The following is a 20,191-nucleotide window of genomic DNA, read 5'->3' on the forward strand; positions in this document are numbered from 1 at the left end:
CTCTATCCACTGCAAACGAACTCCAAACACATGCACTATCATATACATCTGGCTTATGTGAGTTCTGGGTAATCAAGTCTGGGTCCTTAGGCTTCATAGGCAAGCATCTTAACTGCTAAGCAACCTCTTCAGACCTTTAACATGAATCTGGAGTTTATTTGCAGTGGCTAGAGGCTCTGGCATGCCCATTCTCTCTCTCTCTCAAATAAATAAACATTTAAAAGTTTCCTGCAAATTTCATAACTTCATTTTCTGCAAAGGATTATACTAAGTGAGGTAACTCAGGCCCAGAAAACTAAATGTCGCATGTTCTCTCTTATCTGTGAATCCTAGCTACAAATAACTGGACTTCTGTGTGAGTAGGAAGAAAACTCAGTAGCATAGGCCAGTAAGCTAGAAAGTAGATATAAAGAGATTAGAAAGGAGGGGGGGACCTAATAGGATGGTATTATATATATATGTAAGTAGAAGAACAGATTAATGGGGGTGAAAAGACCTAAGTGAGGTCAGGGGAAGAGATTGAGTAAGGAAAGGTAGAGGGAAGACTACTCAAAATCTAAGAGGTTATAAATAAGTCATATGGAAACCTACAGTTTTGGACAATGAAACACACAGGAACCATAGATTCTTACTAGAAAATTTTCAGTGCCAGGGATGGGATACCTTCCATTGAGTTATTGGCCATGGAGTACCTGATGTCCCCCAAACATTACAGGCCATTGCTAAGGCCCTTGGTTTCCCGCCAGGAATAGATGGTAAGACCCTATTGCTGAAGACTCCACGTATTTGGGCTGCAAGGCCACTGAGACATCCTGCTGGAACTGAACTGAAAACCTCCTCCATGTAGACCAGCTGGCAGAAAGCTGGAAAAAGCCATGCTGCTCACAGTTTAATGGGAGAGAGAGAAATCACCAGTGAAGATACCCAACGGTGGACACTGCAAGCCTTATATTTGGCCAGCCAGGCCAAATGAGCCAACTGGTGCAATAGTGGCACATCTGTTATGGGAAAAACCAACTGCCCTCTAGTTGGACTAGAGGCCCGCTCCATGGGAGGGAATCTATCCCTGATACTGAAAATGTACAACAGGGGTAGTCATGAGCCCTAGGAGTGTAATATCTGCTGCTGTCTGGCTAAATGTACATACATACTATGCTCACCAAACTGCCCAGTAAGCACTTCTCTTAACATTCATACCCATATATTAATGCTACTCTCACTTTTGGCTAAAGAACCTTCTCTTTTCAGATGACAGTGACCTTGGGATGATTAGGAGGTACCATGGTGATGAGAAGAAGTGGCAGAGGAATGCTTAGCACTGAAATATCTCAATCACACCTTCCATGGCTCAGGGTCCATTGAGGAAGAGGTTGCAGAAAGAATGTAAGAGCCAAAGAAAGGGTAGGACTCCTTATAATGTGCTCCTCCAGACACAAAATGGCCTGGATATCCATGACCTCACAGTACCTGACATTACCTACACAAGACCATCATAATGGGAAGAAAAGATCATGACATCAAAATAAAAGACTGATTGAGAGGAGGAGGGGATATGATGGAGAGTAGAGTTTCAAAGGGGAAAGTAGGGGGAGGGAGGGAATTACCATGGGATATTGTTTATGATTATGGAAGTTGTCAATAAAAAATATGTTTTTTAAAGATACAGGACTAAGGCTGGAGAGATGGCTTAGCAGTTAAGGAACTTGCATGCAAAGCCAAAGGACTAAGGTTTGATTCCCCAGGACCCATATAAGCCATATGCACAAGGTGGCACATGCACCTGAAGTTTGTTTACAGTGGCTGGAGGCCCTGGTGTGCCCATTATCTCTCTCTCTCTCTCTCTCTCTCAAATAAATAAATAAAAATAAAAATATTTTTTAAAAAGATACAGGACTAGATAGATGGGTCAGTGGTTAAAGGTGCTTGCTTTTAAAGCCTGCAGATTCCCCAGTGCCCACATAAAGCCAGATGCACAAAGAGGTGCATGCATCTGGAGTTCCTTTGTAGTGGCAAGAGACCCTGGCATGCTCACTCGTGCTCCCTCCCTCCCTCTCTCTCTTTCTCTTTCAAATAACTCCATGAATTTTTTTTGTTTTGGTTTTGGTTTTTATTTTTCAAGGCACAGTCTCACTCTAGCCCAGGCTGACCTGGAATTCACTATGTATTCTCAGGCTGACATCAAACTCACTCAATCTTCCTACCTCTGCCTCCAAAGTGCTGGATTAAAGGCATATGTCACCACGTCTGGAAAAAATATTTATTTATTTTATTTGAGGAGGAGAGAGAGGCAGAAAGAGGGCAGGGGAGAGAGAAAATAGTTGCACCAGGGCCTCTAGTCACTACAAACCCCAGACACATGTGTCACTTGTGCCTATGGCTTATGTGGGTACTAGGGGATTGAACCTGGGTACTTAGGCTTCTCAGGCAAGTGCCTTAACCACTAAGCGATCTCTCCAGTCCAAAGCTTATCATTTATCTTTATTTCTTATTATATTTTCTATTTTCTTTTTAGAGAGAAGGAGAGAGGGGGCAGAGAACTGGCGTACCAGAGCCTCAGCCACTGCACTCATGGGACTCCAGATGCTTGGGCTATCTCGTGGGCACGTGCAACCTTGTGCTTGCCTCACTTTTGTGTGTCTGGCTTACTTAGGATCTGGAGAGTCAAACATGGCTCCCTAGGCTTCGCAGGCAAGTGTCCTAACCACCATGTCATCTCTGCAACCCACAACTTGCCATTTTTGTCAAAAGCAACTATGGGCTATGGGAGATGGCTCAGCAGTTAGAGACTCTTGCAAAGCTTAGTGGCCTGGGTTCGATTTCCCCGAAGCAAGATGTGCAAAGTGGAATGTGCATCTGGAGTTCGTTTGCAGTAGCAAGAGACTCCCTGGCATGTCCATTCTTTCTCTCACTCTCACATTTCCTCTTTCTCTCTCTCTGCTTGCAAATAAATTAAATATTTTAAAGAAAACAGGGCTGGAGAGATGGCTGAGCACATAAGGCACTTGCCTGCAAAGCCAAAGGACCTAGGTTCAACTCCCCAGGACCCAGGTAAACCATATGCACAAGGTGGCACACTTGCATGGAGTTTGTTTACAGTGACTGGAGGCCCTGACATGCCCATTCTCTATTTGCCTCTTTCTCTTTCTCCCTCCCTCTTTATCTCAAATATATAAAAATAACATATATTTTTTAAAAAAAACAGGGCTGGAGAGATGGCTTAGCAATTAAGGCACTTGCCTGCAAAGCCAAATGACCCAGGTTTGATTCCCCAGGACCTACATAAGCCAGATGCACAAGATGGCCCATGTATCTGGAGTTCATTTGCAGCGGCTGGATGCCCTGGCACGCAAATTATCTTTCTTTCTCTCTACCTGCCTCTTCCCCCCACAATAAATAAATTAAAATAAAATTTAAAAAATTAGGACTGGAGGGATGGCTTAGTGGTTAAGGCATTTGTCTGCAAAGCCAAAGGACCCAGGTTCAATTCCCCAGGACCCACAAAGGGGCGCAAGCATCTAGAGTTTGTTTGCAGTGGCTGGAGGCCCTGGCACACCCATTCTCTCTCTCTCCCTCTTTCTCTGTCAAGTAAATAAATAAATAAACAAGCAAACAAACAAACAAATAAATAAATAAATAAAAATAACATATTGAAAAAAAAATAAAAACAACTGTGACTGCTCAGGAGAGATCCTTGAGATTGGGTTTGTTGATACTCCCCCTAGAAGGAGGGTGGGAATATCCACCAGCCATCTCAGGTCCCTGGTGCCAGTGGTATACGGTGATGCTTGAACTTTCCTGGCCTTGGGGGGAGATGAAAGGACTGGGATCTCCATCTGCGTCCATGCTGGGACAAGACTTTTCTACGCTATGGCTGCCTTAGAGTTCCACACTCCTGTAAGTCTCCCCTCACCCATGCCCCGTAAGGAAGCCCGATAAACTCACTGGTTCATCAGGTAGAATTTCCATGGAATCATTCTTTAACATGCCATGGGTGCCCTGCCTGCTGGGAGAAAGCGCTTGTCTCCAGAAAGTAGGCTCACACTGCACCTTGAAGCAGGTTAGAGCAAGAATGACCACCATTCCAGGAACAGAGAATCCCCCTGGGGGAGGGGAGGAAGCAGGTACCTCCCCCCTCCCCCCACTGAGTTAAAGGGGCTCTGGGTTCTTTCGTACTACACCCAGTATTTCAATATTCCCACAGCTCCAAGGTCGTCAGGTGGTGGGCTATTTGCTGGGGCAGTCATTTTCCCTCTTGCTATGATGCAATTCATGGAACACCACGGACTGAGCATCACGCTCACAGAGCAAGGCATGACAGGCTGCAAATAGGCCGAAAAGGCCAGGTGTGGTGGTGCACCTTTAATCCCAGCACTCAGGAAGCAGAGGTAGGAGGATTGCTGTGAGTTCAAGGCCACTCTGAGACTCCATAGTCAATTCCAGGTCAGCCTGGAACAGAGTGAGACCCTACCTTGAAAAACCAAAAAAAGAAAAGAAAAAAAAAAAAAAAAAAGAAGAAAGAAAAAAATAGGCTGAAGAACAGCCACTTCAAGTTATTAGGTTGAAATCCCCAGAGCCTGTGAAGGTCGCCTTAGATGTCAAAAAGGGATTGTGTAGATACGATTAAGGGTGCTAAAATGAGGAGATCATCCTGGATTATTACTAAGCGAGCCTGAAGTAATCACAAAGATCCTTTCTTTCCTTTTTTTTTTTTTTTTCTTGGCCTGTCTACAGTAGGCATGCATGTATGTGTGTGGACATACATGTATGTGAAAGTACACACATGTGTGTGCAGAGGTCAGAGGTCAGTCAGGTGTCATCTTCAGTTAATCACCTTATTTTGGGGGGGTGTGGAGTTGTTGAAGCAGGGTCTCGCTCTAGTCCAGGATGAACTGGAACTCTCTCTGTAGTCTTGGGGTGGCCTTGAACCCACAGCGATCCTCCTACCTCTGCCACCCGAGTGCTGGGATTAAAGGAGTGCGCCACTACGCCCGGCTCACTTTATTATTCTCAGTGTGTGTTATGTGCATGCATGCTCATATGTGTGTGGGTATGTGTCGAAGTGTGTGCTTGTGCTTATGTGTGTACACCAGAGGTCGATGTTGATGTCTTCCTCAATTCCTCTCCACCTTATTCTTTGTGACAAGGTCTCTTAATGACGTAGAGCTCACCAATTCAGCTTCTCTAGCTAACTACCATGCCCTAGGCATCCTCGTCTCCCCTCCCCAGCACTGGGATTACAGGAACACGCCACTATAGCTGGCTTTTACACAGGTACCGTGGATCCAAATTCAGGTCTTCATGCGTGGCAAACACTTGACCCATTCAGTCATCTCCCAAGCCCTGTAACAAAAGTACTTTTTTTGTTTGTAGGTTGGTTTTGGTTTTTGCCAGGTAGGCTGACCTGAAACCCACTTTGTAGCCCCAGGCTGGTCTCCAACTCTCTGCCATCCTCCTACTTCAGCTTCCCAAATGCTGGGATTAAAGATATCCACCACAATGCCTGGCTCACAAAAGTCCTTTTATTTTATTTAGATTTTTTGATTGTTTTCTTTTCAATTTTTTTATTAACAGCTTCCATAATTATAAATAATATCCCATGGTAATGCCCTCTTTCCCCCCACTTTCCCCTTTGAAACTCCACTCTCCATCACATCCCCTCTCCCTCTCAATCAGTCTCTCTTTTATTTTGATGTCATGATTTTTCCTCCTATCATGATGGTCTTATGTAGGTAGTGTCAGGCACTATGAGGTCATGGATATCCAGGCCATTTTGTGTCTGGGGTGAGCATGTTGTAAAGAGTCCTACCCTTCCTTTGGCTCTTATATTCTTTCCATCATCTCTTCCACAATTGACCCTGAGCCTTGGAAGGCGTGATAGAGATATTGCAGTGCTGAGCACTCCTCTGTCACTTCTTCTCAGCACCATGGTGCCTTCTGAGTTATCCCAAGGTCACTGCCATCTGAAGAGAAGGTTCTCTACCAAAAGTGAGAGTAACATTAATATATGGGTATGATCATTAAGAGAAGTGGTTACTAGGCAGTTTGGTGAACATAGTATATACATCTAGCCAGACAGCAGCAGACGTTATACCCCTATGGCTCTGTTGTAGGTTTTAGTATCAGGAATGTATTCCCTCCCATGGAGTGGGCCTCCAGTCCAATTACAGAGCAGTTGGTTTCCACCATGACAGACATGCCACTATTGCACCCATTGGCTTATTTGGCTTGGCGGGCCAGATATAAGGCTTGCCATGTCCGCTGTTGAGTATCTTCACTGGTGATTTCTCTCTCTCCCATTGAACTGCATGTAGAATGGCTTCTTCCAGCTTTCTCTCAGCTGGTATACATGAAGGATGTTATCAACTCAGTTCCAGCAGAATTTCTCAGTGGCCTTGCAGCCCAAGTATGTGACTCTTCAGCAATAGGGTCTTACCATCTATTCTTTATGGGAAACCAAGGGTCAGGCCTTTACCTTTAAGAAAATGAATTCATTTCTTGAAAGGAATTAAGGTTAGAGAATTCAGGAGTGCTCCTTGAGTCCAGTCTGTTTGGGTTTGGTTTGCTTATTTAGAAAAAAAAAAAAAACAACTTTATATTTATTGATTTTGCAGAGAGAAAGAGGAAGATAAAGAATGGGCACATCAGAGTCTCTAGCCACTGCAAATGAATTCCAGACACATGGTGCCACTTTGTGCATCTGGCTTCCGTGGGTCCTGGGAAATTGAATCTGGTTCCTTGGGCTTCATGGGCAAGTGCTTTAATCGCTAAGCCATCTCTCCAGCCCTTGGTTTGCTTATTTTTGTTTTTCAGGTTTTATTAATTTGTTTGTGTATGACTCTTCCTTGGGAGACATGAACAAATGTCTATTTAGCCCAGACAGGGCACTGACAACAGATCATAGAAATGAGTCCATCCAAGTCTAGCTTGGTGATCCAGTGGGTTCATCGGGGTTACTTAGAGGAAGGCGATTGGTGTTAGGGAGCTGCATCACCAAAAGGCCCCACGCAGCATGGGTGACCACTCACCAAAGCTCCCTGCAAAGCTTGAGGGCAGCGGGGCCCATGGGACAGTCTCCTCTTGCCAGCAGTTGCTTTAACCTTGGGGGAGGGGCCTTTGAACGACTTCAGAAGCTTCCTGAGCCCTGTGAGTTTTACTTCCCCTTCCTTCTTTCCTTTCTTCTTTTCCTTCCTCCTTTCTTTCTTCCTTCCTTCCCCTCTCTCTCTATAAATATTTATTTATTGGATTTTTTTTTTTTTTTTTTTTTTGGTTTTTCGTGGTAGGGTTTCACTCTAGCTCAGGCTGATCTGGAATTCACTATGTAGTCTCAAGCGTGGCTTTGAACTCACCGCGATCCTCCTGCCTCTGTCTCCCAAGTGCTTGGATTAAAGGTGTGTGCTACCACACCCGGCTATTTATTGGGGTTTTTTTTGAAGTAACTTTTCACTCTAGCCCAGGCTGACCTGGATGGAATTCACTATGTAGTCACCAGGTGGATTCGAACTCTCAGGGATCCTCCTACCTCTACCTCCCGAGTGCTAAGAGATTAAATGAGATTAAAGGTGTGAGCCACCACACACCAGCCTACTTTCCTATTCTTATGAGCCTACCTCTTGGAAATAGCTGCTGATAGTTAGTTAGCCAGTTAGTTAGTTAGTTAGTTAGTTAGTTAGTTAGTTAGTTAGTTTTGAGACAGGATCTAAATATGCAGGCCAGGCTGAGCTTGAACAGACACCGTAGCCCAGGCTGTCTTTGAGCTTACTATCTGCCCACTTTAGACTCCCCAATTGGTGAAATTTCAGGTGTGTAACAGACACCATGCCTGGATTCCAGCTTGTTTATATGTGGTGCACAACCATCCTCTTAAATGTTCAAAGATTACTTCCATTTTATGAGGATGATACTGAATTCTGAAGTGGCATCTTTGGGGGTCAGTGGTTAGAAGGTTAGTTTAAAGTCAGCTTAAATGTGCCACTGACAGTCGGGCGTGTGGCGCACGTCTTTCATCCCAGCACCCCAGGAGGCAGAGGTTGGAGGATCGCCATGATTTGGAGGCCACCCTGACACTACAGAGTGAGTTCCAGGTCAGCCTGGGCTACAGCGAGACCCTACCTTAAAAAAAAAAAAAAGTGCCACTGATGGGAGTCCAAAGGGTAAACTAAGGGCTGGAGAAATGGCTTAGCAGTTAAGCGCTTGCCTGTGAAGCCTAAGGACCCCAGTTAGAGGCTTGATTCCCCAGGACCCACGTTAGCCAGATGCACAAGGGGGCGAACATGTCTGGAGCTCGTTTGCAGTGGCTAGAGGCCCTGGCGCACACATTCTCCCTTTCTCCAACTCTTTCTCTCTCTATCACACTCAACTAAATAAATAAAAATTAACAAAAATTTAAAAAAGAAAAAAAAAACTAAGGGTAAACTAACTTAGAGTTCTTATGGGGAAAAAAAAAAAAAGCTGGGCTAGGCTTGGGGCACACACCTTTAATCTCAGTACTAAGGAGGCAGAGGTAGGAGGATCACTGTGAGTTCGAGGCCACCCTGAGACGACATAGTGAATTCCACATGTCACCCTGAGCTAGAGTGAGACCTTACCTCAAAAAACAAAAAAGAAAGAAACAGCTGGAACCACGAGGTTCAAAGGAGGTGAGGGAACTTGGGGGCTCACAGAGACCTTCTCAGAGGAAGTGACATTGAACTTCAATGAGGATAGGTGAGCATTATTAGCCAGGCAAGACTATCAAGGGGGAGAATATTCTACACATGCACATCATCTCAGCCAGAAGGTTTATATGAGTGATACCCCAGCTCCCTTGCTGCCCAAGGGAATACTGGGACTGTGAGCTACCCCTGATAACCTCTGGGAGATCCTTGTCTGAGAATGCTTTATTCCGTTTGACTTTCTATGAACTCTGAGGATTTTTCTATTGATGTTGTTTATTTGAGGTAGGGCCTTGCTGTAACCCTACCTGTAACTGACCTGGAACTCACTCTATAGTCTCAAGATGGCTTCAAACTTACAGTGATACTCCTTCTTCTGCCTCCCAAGTGCTGGGATTAAAGGTCACCATGCCTGGCCAGAAAAATTCTTTTTGTTGTTGTTATGTTTTGTTTTTTTGAGGTAGGGTCTCATTCCAGCCCAGGCTGACCTGGAATTCACTATGTAATCTCAGGGTGGCCTTGAACTCATGGCTATCCTTCTACCTCTGCCTCCTGAGTGCTAAGATTAAAGGCGTATACTGCCATGCCTAGCTTAAATATTTTATTTTAATTTATGTATTTATGAGAGAGAGAGAGAATATAGGCATGCCAGAGTCTCTAGTCACTCCAATTGAACTCCAGACACATGTGCCACCATGTATGTGCATCAGACTTACATGGTGGAAAATTGAACCTGGGTTTTTAGGCTTCACAAGGCAAGCGCCTTAACTGCTAAGCCATTTCTCCAGCCCCTGATGAATTCTTAAAATGAGATTTATTGTATTCACTACTTTTACTTGGGCCTCCCTTTGTTTTCTGGAAAGGTGTGGATATGGGGAGGCCTTGGAGAGAGCGACCCTAGAACTTACCTGGAATTGACTTGTTATGTGACCATGAGCCAGTCATCTCTCTCTGGACCTTGATTTGTCCTCCTCTGTGGCCTCACTCCCCATCCCTCTGGATTGTTTGAAGATTAAGTGAGATCATAGACATAAAGCATTTAGGGCTGTGCCAGGCCCAGCATATGCCAGCTGCTGTCATTATATTTTGTAATGGATGTGAAATGGAACGTGTCAGCCCTGCTGATGGCCACGAAACACACCACCACCCTCAGGGTTTAACCATCAGCACAGTCTCTGCAAACACCGTCAGAAGGTCCTCTGATGGGTGTCCAGGGAAACGCCCAGGGCTGGGAGGCTCCACTTTGGTAGAAGCTGAGGAAACTCCCTGTGGGGAGCTGGCTGTTGGGTAGGTAGCATCTGCACTCCTGCGGGCATGAAGATGATTTCCAGATGCTGTCCTGCAAGGGTGGCCCTGTGATGGACTCTGGGCGGCTGGAATTATCTCAGGGCAGGAATCCTTTGGATTCAACTAGTACCTAGGGTCAGGACAGCTTGGGGCAAAAAAGACAGAATTAAGTTTTTCTTCATCCATGACCTGCCTGAGGAGTTTCTTATGACCTTGTCATTCTATTTATTTATTTCTGGTTTTTCAAAGTAGAGTGCCACTGAGGCCCAGGCTGACCTGGAGCTCACTCAGTAGTCCCAGGCTGGCCTTGAGCTCATAGCAATCCTCCTACCTCTGTCTCACAAGATGTACACCACTACTTCTGACCCATTTATTTTTTGAGACAGGGTCTCACTCTAGCCCAGGCTGGCCTCTGTAGCCCCAGGATGGCCTCAAACTCACAGCTATCCTTTTACTTCAGCCACCAAACTCAGCTTTTGTCATTCTATTTCTGACCACATAGCGTCTATTCATTTTATAGCTCACAAATCCCAACTGCTCTTTACACAAAAGATGGGAAACTGAGGCCTAGAGAGAGGCAGGAACTTTCTCAAGATCACATCACAGATCAGAGATAGAGTCTAGGTATCCAGGCTGCAGATTGACGTACCTCTGTCAGATCAGAAAATCTCTTTTGATTCTGTCATGTGAGTGAGTGGTAGATTGTTGCCTGGCAACCACATTGCCCCAGATGTTTTCTGTCTTCACATTTCCCTGGGAATCTGGCCACCCAGTGACAGTTGAGCTTGAACCTCAGAGAAGAAATGACTGTGGTCCAAGAGGTAGTAGGGAAAAGAGTTTCACACACTGAAGTACTGACCCAAGCTCTTCCAGGCAGCTCAAGACTCTCTCTCTTTGCTTTTTTTCCGAGGCAGGGTTTCACTCTAGCCCAGGCTGACCTGGAATTCACTATGTAGTTTCAGAGTGGCCTAGAACTCACAGTGATCCTCCTACCTCTGCCTCCCAAGTGCTGGGGTTAAAGGCGTGCACCTCCATGCCCAGCCAGAACCATCTCTGGTTTAGAGAGCAGATTCACAATATTCCCTCTGCAGGCAGAGCTGAGTGATGGTCATTGCAGACAGAAGCACATGTTGAAATAGAAAATCCTTCCAGAGCTTTTATGTCATCTTTGGGAAAGCACGTGGGCCTGAATCCTTACTCTTCCAGTCATTGGCTTATGGGATTTTGGTCAAGTCACTCTGCCTTTCTCAGCCCATTTCCTCATCTGCAAAATGAGATTATCTATCTCTCAGATCTATGTAGAGTTTTTGAAGTAATGAATGTAAGATACCAGGTCCAGAAGTAGGCATGCAGCATTAAATTTGCACTGGGGGCTAGAGAAATGGCTTAGTGGTTAAGTCACTTGTCAGCAAAGCCTAAGGACCGGAGTTTGATTCCCCAGTACCCACGCAAAGTTAGATGGACAAAGTGGAGCCCCTTTGCAGTGACTAGAAGCCTTGGCACCCCTCCCCCTGCTCTGCCTGTCTGCCTCTCTCTCTCTCTCTCTCAAATAAATAAAAGTGACACTAGGGTTGGAGAGATGGTTTAGCAGTTAAGGCACTTGCCTGCAAAGCCTAAAGACTGGTGTTTGACTCTCCAGATCCCACATAAGCCAGATGAACAAAAGTTAGGCAAGCACAAGGTCACACATGCCCACTAGGTGGCGCAAGGGTCTGGAATTCAATTTCCGTAGCTGAGGCCCTAGCATGCCAATTCTCTCTGTGTCTGTCTCACTCTCTAAAAAAAAAAAAGGTGACACTACAGGTCTGAAGAAATGGTTTAGCAAGAGCTGGGCGTGGTGGCGCACGCCTTTAATCCCAGCACTCGGGACGCAGGAGTAGGAGGATCACCATGAGCTTGAGGCCACCCTGAGATTACATAGTGAATTCCAGGTCAGCCTGGACTAGAGTGAAACCCTACCGTGGAAAACCAAAAAAAGAAAAGAAATGGTTCAGCAGTTAAGGTACTTTCCTGTGAAGCCTAAGGACCCATGTTAGACTTTCCAAGTCCCACATGAGCACAGGTGATGCAAGTGTGCAAGGTCGCACATGCACACAAGGTGGTGCATGCACCTGGAGTTCAACTAGAGTGGCTGGAGGCCCTGGTACGTCAATTCTCTCCCGCTCCCTCTCTCTGTGTCATTTAAAAAAGTGACACTTTTTTATTTATTTTATTTTATTTTTGGCCATGGGGCTGAGATATTGCTCAGATGTAGGGTGCTTTCCTAGCATGTGCAAGGCCCTGGATTCATTTCCCAATGTCCCCTTCCCCCCAAAAAGATGTATCAGTGCTGGAGGGATGGCTTAGCAGTTAAGGCGTTTGCCTGCAAAGCCAAAGGACCCAGGTTCGATTCCCCAGGACCCCCATTAGCTAGATGCCCAAGGTGGCGCATGTGTCTGGAGTTCATTTGCAGTGCTGGAGGCCCTGGTATGCTCATTCTCTCTCTCCCTTCTTTCTCTCTGTCAAATAAAAACACAAAGAAATAAAAAGTTATCTATCAGTCAACCTTCTCCATTACAAACAATAGATTCCACTACAGGTTGTCTAAAAGAAACGTTGCCAGGCAAGGTGGCAAGTGCCTTTAACCCCAGCACTTGGGAGGCAGAGGTAGGAGGAGTGCTGTGAGTTCAAGGCCACCCTGAGGCTCCAGAGTGAATTCCAGGTCAGCCTGGGCTAGAGTGAGACCCTACCTCAAAAGAAAAAAAAGAAGAAAGGAAGGAAGAGAACAGCTGGGTGCAGTGGCATATGCCTGTACTCCTAGCATTTGCGAGGCTGAGGAGGGAGGATCATTGTGAATTTGAGGCCAACATGGGACTACAGAGTGAATTCCAGGTCAGCCTGGGCTAGAGCAAGACTCTACCATGAAAAACCAAAAGGAAAAAAGGTGGGGGGCTGGAGAGATGGCTTAGAAGTTAAGGCGCTTGCCTGCAAAGCCAAAGGACCTCAGTTTGATTCCCCAGGACCCACATGAGCCAGATGCACAAGGGGGCACATGAGTCAAGTTCATTGCAGTAGCCAGAAGCCCTGGCGCACCCACTCTCTCTTTCTCTCTCTGCCGCTCTCTCTCTCTCATGTGTGGGCTCGCTCGCAAATAAATAAAATATAAATATCAAAAAGAAGAAAAGAAGAAGGAAAAGAAGAAAAGAGAGCCAGGCATGGTGGTGTACACCTTTAATCCCAGCACTGAAAGGATCACCATAAATTCAAGGCTACCCTGAGACTACGTAGTGAATTCCAGATCAGCCTGGGCTAGATAGAGACTCTACCTCGAAAAAAAAAAAAGAAAGAAAGAAAGAAAGAAAGAGAAAAGAAAAGTAAAGTAAAAAGAAAAAAAGAAACAGGAAAAAAGAAAAGGGTCAGAGGGACAGACTGGAAAGCTACATAACCATGAACAATATCCCAGAAGGCATCCCTAGGAAGATTCTAGAGCTTGCTCCAGGGATCCTCTGTAGTTATTCTTCCACTCTGATACCCCTTGTCCTTCTATCTTCCCCCTTGCAATGGCACAGGAAGAAGTAGGTAGAGTCCTGGTTGCCATGGCTGGGCTGCATAGGGTAGCATGAAATCCTGTTTCAAAAAGTTTAAATAGGGTTAGAGGGAATGCTTCATGTTTAAGACGCTTGCCTGCAAAGCCAAAGCCAGCCTCAATTCTTCAGGACCCACATAAGCCAGATGCATAAGGTGGTTCATGCATCTGGAGTTCGTTTGCATTGGCTAGAGGCCCTGGTGCGCTGCCATTTTTTTTTCTCTCTCTCTCAAATAAATAAATAAATAATATATTTAGGGCTGGAGAGATGGCTTAGTGGTTAAGGCTCTTACCTGCAAAGCCTAAGGACCCAGGTTTGATTCTCCACATCCCATGTAAGCCAGATGCACAAGGTGGCACATGTGACTGGAGTTCATTTGCTGTGGCCAGAGGCCCTGGCAGTCCATTCTCTCTCACTCTCTCTCTGTCTCAAGTAAAAATAAATAAATAAAATAATAATAATAATAAATGTATTTTTTTAAAAGGGTAGGCTAGCTGGGCGAGGTGGCACATGCCTTTAATCCTAACACTTGGGAGGCAGAGGTAGGAGGATCGCCATGAGTTCGAGGCCACCCTGAGACTACATAGTGAATTCCAGGTCATCCTGGGCTAGAGTGAGACCCTACCTCAAAAAAAAAAAAAAAGAAAGAGTAGGATTTAAAAAAAAAAAAAAAGTTTAAATAGGACTCGAGAGATGGCCCAGCAGTTAAGGATCTTGCCCATAAAGCCTAATGACCTTGGTTCAATTCCCAATATCCACATAAACCAGATGTGGTGCATGCATCTGAAGTTTGCAGCAGCTGGAGGCCTTGGCAAGTCCATTCTCATTCTCTCTCTCTCTCTCTTCCCCCTTGCAAATCAACTTTTAAAATGTGTTTAATATTTTATTTTAAATGCTTTATTTATTTATCTGCTTGAGAGAGAAAGAGAAAGAGAGAGCATGGGTGAACCAGGGCCTCTAGCCACTGCAAATGAATCCCTGACATATACGTCACTTTGTGTGTCCGGCTCATGTGGGTATTGGGAAATCCAACCTGGGTCCTTACTCTTCACAGGCAAGTGCCTAAACTGCTAAGCCATCTCTCGTGCAGATAGATAGATAGATAGATAGATAGATAGATAGATAGATAGATAGATGGAGATATATATGTTTATTTATTTATTTGTTTGTTTATTTTTATTTTTATTTTTTTAGGTAGGGCCTCACTCTAGCCCAGGCTGAACTGGAATTCACTTTGTAGTCTCAGGGTGGCCTTGAACTCATGATGATCCTCCTACCCCTGCCTCCCAAAAGTGCTGGGATTAAAGGCATGTGCCATCATGCCCAGCATAAAATACTTTTTTATTTTTAATTTATTTATTAGAGTTTTTTTGAGGTAGGGTTTCACTCTAGCCCAGGCTAACCTGAAATTCACTATGCAGTCTCAGGATGGTCTTGAACTCACCGCGATTCTCCTACCTCTGCCTCCCAAGAGTGCTGGGATTAAAGGCCTGTGCTATGCTCAGCATAATTTTTTTTTACTTTATTTTCACATATTTATTAGAGAGAGAGAGAAAGAAGCAGAGAGAGGGACAGAGAGAATGGGCACGCCAGGCCCTCCAACCACTGCAAACGAACTCCCCCGATACATGCGTCCCCTTGTGCATCTGGCTTATGTGGGTCCTGGAGAATCGAACCGAAGTCCTTTGGCTTTGCAGGCAAGTGCCTTAACCGCTGAGCCAGCTCTCCAACCCCAGTTGTTTTTTTTTTTTTTTTTTTTTTTTTGAAGTTTAAATAAAGGGCTGGAGAGCTGGCTCAGCGGTTAAGGCACTTGCCTGCAAAGCGTAACAACCAGAGTTCAGTTCCCCAGTACCCACATAAAACCAGATGCACAAGGTGGCACATACCTCTGCAGTTCATTTGCAGTGGGTAGAGGCTGTAGTGTGCCCATTCTCTCCCCACCTCCCCCCCACACACACTGGGTGTTGTGGTGCATGCCTTTAAACCCAACCTGGAGGCAGAGGTAGGAAGATTGCTATGAAGTCATGGCCAGCCGGAGACTACATAGTGAATTCCAGGTCAACCTGGACTGGAGTGAGACCCTGCCTTGAAAAAACAAAACTAAACAAACAAACAGAGAAATTACTATGGGCCCTCTTCCAGTTCTGTATCAGTGGTCGTGGCTCTTCATCCCACCCTGTTTGATTTTTTCCAAAGGCCTTTTCATTGTCTAATGCTGTTTGTGTATCTACTTCATCTTGTAGAAGGCAAGCTTGGAGAGAGCATGATCCTTGTGTCCACTGAACGGTGTGTGGAATGTAGCAGGAGCTCAAGGGGATTTGACTGAATGTGACTAACTGCCATGGAGTCACACAGTGGCAAGTGTCTGGACTGTGACTTGAATTTAGTATCATTGGGTGCCAGCGTTACAGAGCTTTCTTCTATGGCTGTTTTGGAGCTCAAATAGGTTCGCATGTCCACTGCTGAGAGCAGTGGTTGGTGGAAAAGTTAATGTCAAGTAAACATAAATAATATTTAGTTTTTATTAACGCTGGGGGGAGGTTGTTTCTCTTCTTTACTTTGCTCAGCTGAGCAGAGGTGCCACGTGACCCTGGGGAAGCTGTGCAGCTGGGCCAGTGCAAGTAGCTGGCAGTCCAACCCCTCCAGAATGGGCTCTGCCCACTTTATAACTGATCTGAAATTGTTCACCCACAGGGACTGTCAACACACAGACTTCCTGTCTTTTGAGAAAGGGGAAATCCAGGCAGCGATTTACCATGAGTAATTTGTTTTATGAAGGAAGCCTTAGCAGTTGGCAGAGGTAGTTTGAGAGAAGAGCTGTCCAAAAAAAGAAAAAAGACCCAAGGCTGGGCGTGGTGGCGCACGCCTTTAATTCCAGCACGCAGGAGGCGGAGGAGGAGGATCCCCATGAGTTCGAGGACAGCCTGAGACTACATAGTGAATTCCAGGTCAGCCTGGGCTAGAAAGGCTACCTCAGGAAGTGGGGGAGACCTAGATTTGAGAAGGAATGCTGCTATTCTGGCTAACTATATTGAGCAATGGCCTCTGTGGCCTTAATTTTCTTATTTAGAAAATGAAACAGTGATCCTTGCCTCCCTGGCTTCTCTAGTAGTTCTACTAAATTTGGTTTGTTGTTTTTTGTTTGTTCCAGATAGGTTCTCATAATGCAGCCCAGATTGGCCTTGAGTTTACCTCAGCCTCTCCCAAGTGTTGGTATTATAGATGTGTTACCACATCAACTAATTCTAATATTGATGGGTATCTAGCTGGGTGACTAGCTGGTTTGATCTAAATACTGTTCAATAGGAGAGGCTTGGAATGGCTGCCAAGACCAGAGGTTGTAAGTATACAGAGGAGCTGGGAAGCCTGCTCAATGGTTAGAGACACTTGTTTGCAAAGTCTGATGGTCTGGGTTTAATTCCCTAGTACCCACACAAAGCCAGATGCACAAAGTGGTACATGCATCCAGAGTTCATTTTCAGTGGCAAATGGCCCTGGCATGCTCCTTCTTTCAATCTCTCTCCCTCCCTCCCTTTCTCTCTTTTCCCTCCTTGCACATAAACAAATAATTTTTTTTAAATTTTATTTACTTATTTGCAAGCAGAGAGATAGAGAAGAGAGACAGAGAGAGAATGGGCTCACCAGGGCCTCTAGCCACTGCAAACGAACTCCAGATGCATGTGCCCCTTGTGCATCTGGCTTATGTAGGTCCTAGGGAATTGAATCTGGGTTCTTTGGCTTTGTAGGCAAACACCTTAACTGTTAAGCAATCTCTCACCCAATAATTTTTTGTTGTTGTTTTGTTTTTTTATTTTTTGGGGTATGGTTTCAATCTAGCTCAGGCTGACCTGGAATTCACTCTGTAGTCTCAGGGTGGCCTCGAACTCATGACAATCCTCCTACCTCTGCTTCCCAAGTGCTGGGATTAAAGGCATGCGCCACCATGCCCAGCCCAATAAAAATATTTTTAAAAAGCAAAGAAAGGGGGGGAGGGAGGGAATTTCCATGGGATATTTTTTTGTAATCATGGAAAATGCTAATAAAAATTAAAAAAAAATAAAATAAAAAGCAAAGAAAGGATGCACATGATGAAGTCACTCAGATCTGGATTCAGATTTTGCCTTATCATTTTCTAGCTTTGTGTCCCTGGGCAAGCAACAGAGCTTCTCTTTGTATGGGTTTCTTGACCTATATGTAAAGTAGATATTTTGTTTCCTCAGCTGTAAAATCACAACTCATCTTCTAAGCTTTTTTATTTTTTTTGCTGAGGGTAGAGGGAAGTTTGAGGTAGGGTTTCACTCTAGCCTAGGCTGACCTGAAATTCACTCTGTGGTCCCAGGCTGGCCTTGAACTCACAGCAATCCTCCTACCTCTGCCTTCTAAGTGCTAGTAGTAAAGGTGGGCAGACACCACATCTGGCTCCTAAACTAAGTTGTGAAGACTGAGATGCATCTCATGAGTTAGGTATGGGCTGGACCCAGATAATCAGTGACTTGTTTTCAGTCTCTTATGACCTCTTATCTCCTCACCTCCCCCACTCTGCCCTGCTCAGGACAAATAACCTCGGAGACTGCTTCTAGTAACTGCTCCACATCGCTGGCCATCACTAATAACCCCCACATCGCTGGGCATCTCTAGTAACTTCCCCACATAATTGGACATCACTAGTAATCCACCCCACATAGCTGGGCATCATTAGGACCACATATAACTGTTAAAATAAAGAATACTGCCAGGTGTGGTGGCACATGTCTTTAATCCCAGCACTTGGGAGGCAGGTAGGAGGGTCGCCATGAGTTCAAGGCCACCCTGAGACTCCATAGTGAATTCCAGGTAAGCCTGGGCTACAGTGAGATCCTACCTCAAAAAAACAAAAATAAAATAAAATAAATTAAAATAAATAAAGAATACTTAAAATACTTTTGTTTACCGTTTATGGTGGTACTGGGAACAAAATTCTGCCACTAAATCACATCTCCAGCCATACCCTTTTTTGTTTGTTTGTTTGTTTTTTAAGTTGAGAGTGTCAGAGAGAGAAAGAGGCAGAGAGAGAGAGAGAGAGAGAATGGGCCTCCAGCCACTGCAGATGAATTCCAGATGTGTGTGTCCCTTGTGCATCTGGCTAACATGGGTCCTGGGCAATCGAGCCTCGAACAGGTGTCCTTAGGCTTCGCAGGCAAGAGCTTAACCACTAAATCATCTTTCCAGCTCCATACCTCCCCACCCCCAGGTAAGATCTCACTCTAGCTCAGGCTGACCTACCTGATTTCACTATGTAGTCTCAGGGTGGCCTCAAACTCATAGCAACCTTCCTACCTCTGCCTCACAAATGCTGGGATTAAAGGTGTGCGTCGCCACGCCTGGCCAGCCATACTTTCTTACTTGCTTAGGATTAAAAAAAAAAAAATTGAGCCAGGTGACACATGCCTTTAATCTCAGCACTCCGGTGGCTGAGGAAGGAAGATTGCTGTTGAGTTTGGGGCCAGTCTGAGACTACATAGTGCATTCCAACCTGTAGAATGAGACCCCCTGTCCCCCAACCCCAAAAAAGAAAAAAGAAAGAAAGATAAAAGAAATAGCCGGGCATGGTAGAGCAGCATTTCATCCCAGCACTCAGGAGTCTGAGGCAAGAGGATCACTGAGTTTGAGGCCAGCCTGGGACTACAGAATGAGTTCCAGGTCAGTCTGGGCCAGAGTAGGACCCTACCTAGAGGGGGGAAAAAAAGAAAGAAAGAAGAAAAAGGAGAAAATAGAGATTACATATAACTTCCTCATGCAGAAATAATCACTTCTGACAGTTGGACTGGCTCTCCTTCTGGATTTCTTTTTAATACCATGTAACATATGTTAAATGCAAGTTTCCAGTCCTTTTGGCTTTGAGGAAGAAGCAATGATTTTCAAGCACCATTACATCACCAACTGAGGGGCTAAACCATTCAGGAATAGTAGAATAAATAGTTCAGGACACAGAGAGAGAAGAGGGGAGCAGAGGGGAAGACAGGAGAGGAAAGAAACACAGAGAGGTCAGTTGGAAAGGATGCTCTCAGAGAGAACTGTTGATCACTACATGGTCTCCCTCCACTCCCAAACAGAAGGGGCAAGGGCGTGTTTCCACCTCACCTTAGGGGACTTACACTTGAAGTGATCTGTGCAGCAAAAACAAAGTCAAGTCCAAAGCAATGGCCCAGAGCTGGGGATGTTCTCAGTGGAACAGCAGGCTCGAGGGCCTGGGTTGGGGTTTCAGCACTATAAAGTAAAATATGCAGGGCTGGAGAGCTGGCTTCACAGTTAAGAACTTGCCTGTGAAGCCTAAGAACCCAGGTTCAATTCCCAGGACCCACGTAAGCCAGATGCACAAGGTGGCGCATATGTCTGGAGTTCATTTGCAGTGGCTGGAGGCCCTGGTGTGCCCATTCTCTCTCTCTCTCTCTCTCTCTCTTTCTCTTTCTCTCTCTCAAAATAAATGAATAATTTTGTTTTTATTTTTTTGTTTTTGAGGTAGGCTCTCACTCTGGCCCAAGATGACCTAGAATTCACTCTGTAGTCTCAGGGTGGCCTCAAACTCTTGGTGATCCTCCTGCCTCTGCCTCCCAAGTGCTGGATTAAAGGCATGTACCACCATGTCCAGCCATTAGAACATTTATCAAGCAACCCGGTGAAAGGCCTTTTCTGCAGGACTCAGGAAGT

This window comes from Jaculus jaculus, chromosome 5 (genome assembly GCF_020740685.1).
Source record: "Jaculus jaculus isolate mJacJac1 chromosome 5, mJacJac1.mat.Y.cur, whole genome shotgun sequence".
Lineage (NCBI taxonomy): Eukaryota > Metazoa > Chordata > Mammalia > Rodentia > Dipodidae > Jaculus > Jaculus jaculus.